Below are 7769 nucleotides of genomic sequence, written 5' to 3' on the forward strand. Positions count from 1 at the left end.
TCCACCACGCCGGCGGGCACTCGTCTGGGGCCGCCTCACCGGTGATGGAGGCCTTGTTCTGCCTCCCGAGGGAGGATAGACTCCAAAGATCGGGTGGGTGGTGGTTGCGGCGGCGGCGTAAAAGAAGCAACCCTAGCGTGTGTTTGGTAGTGTGTTATGTGCGTGAAGAGGAGAAGAGGGGAAGATATAAGGACGCACAACATTTTTTTGCCTCTTTGCATACTTGTCGTAGGTCAGTCTAGTTGAGAAAATGCAGGGTAAAAACCACCATTTGCGCATTGTTTGGTTGTCCGCATACTGTTTCCCTGCATTGTTGCACTGGCTATAGGCACTGTGTTTGGTTGCCTCCATAGCTTGGGCTTATATGATTACATGATGTTTGGTTGCATACATGCAGTGACGTCTTCTTACGTTGTCTCGTACATGGTAAGCTTACCAACTACACCTTACATACGATCACACCTATAAAACAACACTACAAATCACGACGAACTAGATGATGAGATGATGTTCTTCATCCCACATAGCCCATAATGACGAGGAGCCTTGCCTACTTCGACATTGCTTGCATGCTTGTGCACATACTTGGAGTAAGCATCCACTGCGTGGTGCCTAGTCTTAAACCCTTTGTAGGAGTCCTCTGGTAATGATTGACTTGTTCTTCGCATGCATTCATGAATTATAAACCCTTGAAACCCTCCCTTTATACAAAACATACAACTTGTCATAGCATGGCAAAACAACAAAAGTTCCAGCTGCTAGCAAAGTAGCAGCAGTACACATGGAACGGATGAAACTATGCATGATTATAAGGCAGAGCAAGTTCATCCTAACTACTATTGTGTCATTCTATCACCACATCCAAAAGAAGGTATAATCCTATCACCAAATTTTTCATCAGCGTGAGGGGTTAGTATATACCACCTCACAAAAATATACAAGCTAGCATCAGAGTTCAAGCACTAACTACCACAAAATGTACATCGCCATCGCCATCATCATCGAGCATCATGCACACTATGACCACCACTACCGAAAACAACACTAGTAGTAATGCTTGCCGAGTCAGGTCCCGAACCAGAGCACCTATGGGCGTCTGCCACGGCAACAAACCATTTGATGAACTGCCTTTTGCTACATTTGATGAACTGAATCTAACACTGTATCAAATGAACTGAAGATTTGCTCGTTGTTGCAAATCTGTATGTAGTTTTAACATTGTCCAAGACTGATATCTGAATTTGAAACTGATACAAAGCTGGTACTGATGTCTGTTCAAGCTAGTTTGCACATGGACAGTGAAATCTATATGTATATAGCTAGTTTGCACTGATGTTGTTCAAGCTAATTTGCACACACAGAGTGAAATTTGGGTCTGGGGATGAGATTATGTAGGGTTCGGTGTCGGGAACGAGCAAAACGATAGATGATAAGGACGAGCTGGGAATGACCGGACGGCCAGCGGCGGCGTAAGGACTAGGTTCCGGCCGGGCATCCGGCCGTTCACTAGCTGGCGACCTCGGGACGCCTCAGGTTTGTACAGAAAAATTGTTAAGAATAGAATAGTTACTTATTAATAAAGCTAATTAGGATTAAGTTAACCGTTAGATAGGTTAGAACCAAGCAACCATGTACTTAATTGGCTCTCAAGGCAACTATGTAATTTCTTGACTCTCAAGTAACTTTGAGTTTACTTGACTCTCAAGTAACATGTGTACTTCCGCCCGGGTATAAATACCCCGCTTCTATCATCAATAAAGACTAATGGTTCATTCATATATCTGTTTCCATTCGCTCATCTCTCTCGATTCTCTTAACACGTTATCAGCACGCCTCTACCGAGAGTACAGGCCACAGAGAAGAACAAGAGAAACACAGCGACAACACTGGCGTGCGGCCGAGACATCGACGACATCGACGCCCTCCGGCGTCAAGGACGAACAACGTCGTCCTCGATAAGAGCAGATGAAGCAACTCCGGCGATCCCACACACATCACTGGCCTAGACTAAAGGAGAAATCCGAGTCAAACAACGTGCTTTCTTTCTGATTTTATTCCTGCACATAGCAATTGTTTTGACAGGAACAAGAGAAGGAGAAGAAGGAAGAGCAGTCAGCAAAAAATTCACAAGAATTTAAGTCCCATGGAAGAGAAAGCAAACATCCTGGGCGCTATTCTCCGAGGCGATCAAGAATACCAATTATGTACGCAACAAACTCTATCGATTAAGTACCTTTGACCTTCGCCATGAAAGTGCAGAGTCCCAGCGCATCCAAAGACTGCCCTCGGCACGCGCTAGGCCGGCAGCACGGACGCCTCAGCCACATTAGACCAGCTCCAGACGACAGCCTGCACGGCGTGGAGACTGGAGTGGACCTCCGACGCGGCACAGGCACGCGGCGCCCGAGCACTCTTGGTCGGCATCAAGGAGGCGACGGGACGCACGGCGCCCTCCGGCATGGCTGCTAGTAGACACGACCACTCCCGCGACATCAGGCCCTCAGCCACGGCACACGGCAGGCGACACGCTCCAACGGCGCCCTCCGGCGCGCAGTAATGGCCGACGCGGCAGGCCCTCCGGCCGGTGGCGGTGTAAAATCCCTAGCCACACGGCAGAAATTGGGGATTTCTTATCTCTTTGATGAATTTGTAATTGAACCCCCAGGTTATGTGATAATCCCATATAAGTCGTTATGTTCTATGTTCAGCCATTAGGTTAACAAAACTTTGTGGTTTAATCCTCAGTTCATCCCAAATTACATACAACATAATTATACACCATTTTACAATGGGTAAAATTTTGATTTGAAGACCTCCTGTCTTCATACGTTTGCATAAGTATGTGATTATTTTCCCACATATATGTATTACCACATTAATACTATTGCAGAAGTGCGTTTTTGCTTACATTCGAGACCCTATTTATCCAAAATTTAAGACATATCTATGTCCTCACCACAATCATTCCCTATGACATGCGATCTTAGGACAACAACTTTTTGCACGGAAATATATTTTTTCCTTGCAAATCTTAAGAATTATAAAGTGTCATACTTAATATGGCTAGCCCAAAATTTATTTGTGAATCACAAGGTATTGGTGGCATCTACTGCACCATTTGCAGATTATCCACCACTACTGTGAGGTCTACATCTTATCATTTTAACAAGATGACTAATTTTGAAGTGCTCTTCCAAATATTAATATTATATGTGACTACCTCAAGATATCATAAGGTAATACTGGCATCTACTGCAAAATTTTGCAGACTATCCACTGTTACTGCAAGGTCTACATCATGTCACTTTGACAGATGATTACCTTCAAAGTGATTTTCTTAAATATAGCATAACATAAGGTAATAGAGATATGAACATCTACTGACAAAAGTCAGATTATGTTTTCTATTACTGTGAGATCTACACCATATTGGTGATTATCTTCAAAGTGTTATCCTATATCAATTGAGGTCTACACATATGGGTATAGAGCATCAGCTATACTTAAAAAAATGCTCCTCCGAAGCATTTGTTTTTGTTCACTAAAATGATTTACTCTCATAGTAAATATTATTCACGCGCAATCGCTATCTGCAAAAGTGGTGTCTTGTGCTAATTCAAGTCTCACTTTGTTTGAATATGTCATAGAGAAATATGCAAATATTTGCATACCCTGGTTATTACCTTCTATTACATTGGTAAAATACATGGCAAACGAGCCTGTCACTATTTCTAATTATAATGTCCTCCATCCATCAAGAAGGATACCATAATTTATAGCAAGTGTCTCAAACACTGTTGCAATGTCCACATCACATTGTGGTTATACTTTCATAGTGACTAACCAATGTCAAACATGCAAATTCTATATGTTTTGGCAGTGACTCTAAAGTCACACACTTCCTCAAGAACGAAGTCGAAAATGCCAGCAATGACTTCATCACATGTGTTGTATTGAAGGATACACCCAGGTTCAACAAGGATCACCTTCGCCACGATTGTTCTCAAACAAATCAGTTTATCCACATACATCACGTATTCCTAGAAGTAAAATAAATAAATGCATGAGCCTTTTTCATGTAACACATGGATGACATTTCCAGATGCAAATTCATGTTAGGTGGGATTGTTTATTTTAAGATGGTTTATGACATCAATCATTTTATCCATCTATGGCATTGTGGCCACTATAACTCCACCTTCGAAAAATGTGTCATGGCTATTCTCTAAATAGCTAAGTATGTTCTTATGCATTTTATATGTCACCAACTTCACTTAGTTCTCCACTAAGTACATAATGGATGGATATTTATTTACCATGAATATTTCTCTTAAGAGATACATGTTGTCGTGAGCACATCACGAATGATGACTCATTCATTTTTCAAGACCTCAAGTCTATCACATCTCGCAATTCTGTCACTTAATCAACTTCAAGTTGAGATCTCGTAATCAAATACTTTTATATGCCCTTAATACACTTTACATAGAGTTTCTTAAAATCATCAGATTCACTGAACGGTTGTATAGCATTGTTTGAAATTCTTGCTAGTACCGAGAATACTATGCAAGTTAGTGGTCACAAAATAGAACCATGAGGAATTCAAAGAAAAGTATAGGCTAACAGACAACCAATGACAGAATTTCCTCTTAACAGAGAATAGATCATTTTTAACAAAAATGATCACAAAGACAACTCTCAAGTTTGTCAAATGTGTGGTTATGTAAATATCGTACCTATGATTACCAAACCCTCGAACATATGGTCGAACCACACCACAAATTTATTTAAAAGGCTGATGAGTTCATTGGGATAACTTTGAAAATATGCAAACGTACAACCAGAAAATATTCTGGAAAATGATTGTTCTCAAATCTTCATCAGAAAGAGAACCAAGACGTTGTGCAACAAAAGGATGGTGAAGTCCTTTTCACCGATGATATGTTCGCGTAATAAAAAAAATAGTAATATGGGAGACCTCATGTAATCTCCTAATTATTCCCAAAATATCATTAACCTGTACTTGTACTGCTACATGTAGTAGGATGTCCAATGTCATATCCCTCGGATACAATATTTGATAAATTTGACGGTATGTTTCAATTCATACTCAATATCGTTGCGTACACAATAATTTTCTAACTCTTGGTAAATTCAATATTTGGTTGAATAACATTAATCATCCTGGTTTGGGGATGATTAGAAAATTATTGACAATTCTGTTGGTCACAACTTATCAAGTTACAAAATTTCCCAAATCGTCAAATTTTATGTGCACCGCATGTGCCATAGGGAAATCAGTTTTAAGGCACTCTCACCTTAAAAATTCTAAGCAGGCCACTTAATTATTTTTCCTTAAACACATTCAAAAGATATATGTGGATTGCTTAACCATTATCTGGGGTAATTTAGATACTTCATGGTACTCATACACACATTCACAAAATGTTTTCAAGTGTGTCTCTTATCGCACACAACGATGATCTTACCCAATAAATTGCTTGACTTATCAAAGTAGGAGCAAATTGTCCTGAACAAAGAATAAACCCATTCGAATGGACAATGTCGGGGAACTCATTTCACGAGTATTTTCTACTTGCATTCAGTACTCTATGTACATACCCAGAATGGTTTAACTAAATTTCTTATCAAAGATAGTCAAATGACTTACATGACCACTCTTCAAGAATTGTAAATTTATCAGCCTCTTGCTGGACACATACGGCCTTACACACCGTAAGTATGATCTAAATCATACCAACTGCATATCATACTACTTTCCCCTTGTAGTAACTACGTGGAAATCAACAAAGTATTTCTCATCTGCAATAATTCGATTACATACCGATATCACCACTCCAGCGTACATCAATGGGCACTCACAGAAAATTAGGGATCTATGTGAGGAATAACAATTTATCCGTCACTCAAAATTATTCATAGCCCGTATGCTGATTGCATCAGCAATAAGGATATTTTTCGGCATTAGGGGGAGATAAGTACCACAAAGAATGCTGAGAAATGAATTAGAAATGTTATTGACATTCAATCCTTATATCCACGTACTCAAAGAATCTGAACTAGAAGTTTAGAGAATCGTATATTTGCAACACATTACAAATTTGCCACATACATTTACTGATGACAAGGTGTCACTAAATTCTATTTTCCTGCAGTAAAGTGTCAGAAAGAGTGGAGGTACCTAATAAGCCACTCTTATCCCCAAATGAGAGCAAGAGGGGGAGAAAATCTGACAAGACGAGATATAACTTCTCATATGCTTCCGCGGAAACAGAGGAAGTCAAGTCCTCAACCAGTAAATGTAATTCAACATCAAGTTGAAAGACACCTCACTGGATGCTCATCATCCAAAGCCCGGCATAAATGTGCACAAATGTTTTGATGCCGGGACATTGAAACACCTTGACTCCATTTGTTGTAGGAAATCACAAGGAGTTAAAAAGGAACAAATATTTTATCCACAAACTTCAATGATCCCATTAGAATCATATAAACTAAAGACTACATTTATCGACATATATTTCTTCTCAAATTGCTAAAACTTTTTGGGCCCAGAACCAAAATCCATGGTAGAGTGCCTCTTGTACTCATATTGGTTCAAATAAAAGGAAGCAAGTAATGAAGAATAGCACTCGCTCTACAAATGAGTAGTATTTACCATAGTAATACCTACTCCTCATAAGTATCTTCCATATGGAATACTAAAAAACTTCTCATTCATAGACAAAGTCAATGAGGTGGTGAGAAAGCGAGGCTTGTAGCAAAAGGGTTCACGCAGAGACCCGACATCGATTATGATGTAAAATACCCTCTTGGTATGAGTGGAATTATGTTTCGATACTAAATATCATTGGCAATACAAATAATAATAATATCCATGCAGTTGATGGATGAAGTGGCTACATACTCATATGAGTCACTCATTTCGGAAATCTCTATTCAAGTCCCTGAAGGGCTTATACTTCCGAATCCAAAAGAAAATCGCAACAAGTTTTGTGCAAAACTTCATAAGTCACTCTATGACTTGAAATTGTCGGAAATCATATGGTACTACCGACTAAATGAGTTCCTTCTTCAAAAGGATTACTCAAAGAATGATGATTGCTTATGTGTTAATAAGGGAATCCCAAATTTGATTTCCTCATATCACTTAGTGTATATCGATGATTTCATCATCAATGTCTCTAAAGGACCTAAAAATACATAAAATCATCTCAAGACGGAAAATTTGGATTCAACCAAATTTATCTTAAGCTTACAACTTGAGCATTCTCTCAAGAATACATATCAGTCTACATATATATCCAATACATATACGAGAAGTTCAATGTGGATATATCATACCAATAAAAGACATGTAATATGGTCATACTACCCCTGATAAGGTACAAATCCATTCATACCTAGGGGTGATAATGAAGTGATATCAAGACCTGAAGTTCTATATCTCACTAATGTCAAAGCACTCATATAATTCCAAACTATGCCAGGCCTGACACTATATTTGCTATCTTTATTCAGAGTGCAACCCCCAACAAAAGGTATATATGGATGATATAAGAAATATTAGCTTATATCTCAAGCTCACAATAATTCTTGGATATTTCCATCAGGAAATACAAGATATGACCATGATATGATATAATGATATTGGCTCTTTCTTTGATCCTAATAATGCCATATCAATGACTGAATTTGCTAGAATAGCCTTCATATGGAAGTCATCTAAATGGGCTTTAATGGCTATT

General features: G+C 39.1%; 1 long non-coding RNA gene across 1 annotated transcript; it reads right to left on the bottom strand.

Annotated features, from left to right (window-relative positions):
- Positions 1–363: 363 nt before the first annotated feature.
- LOC125523387 lies at positions 364–2865 on the bottom strand. The gene is made up of 2 exons (XR_007290208.1): positions 2234–2865; positions 364–701 (listed from the first exon to the last, which is right to left on the bottom strand). It is a non-coding gene; the product is annotated as an uncharacterized LOC125523387 (long non-coding RNA).
- Positions 2866–7769: the final 4904 nt, after the last annotated feature.

This window comes from Triticum urartu, chromosome 7, assembly GCF_003073215.2.
Source record: "Triticum urartu cultivar G1812 chromosome 7, Tu2.1, whole genome shotgun sequence".
NCBI lineage: Eukaryota > Viridiplantae > Streptophyta > Magnoliopsida > Poales > Poaceae > Triticum > Triticum urartu.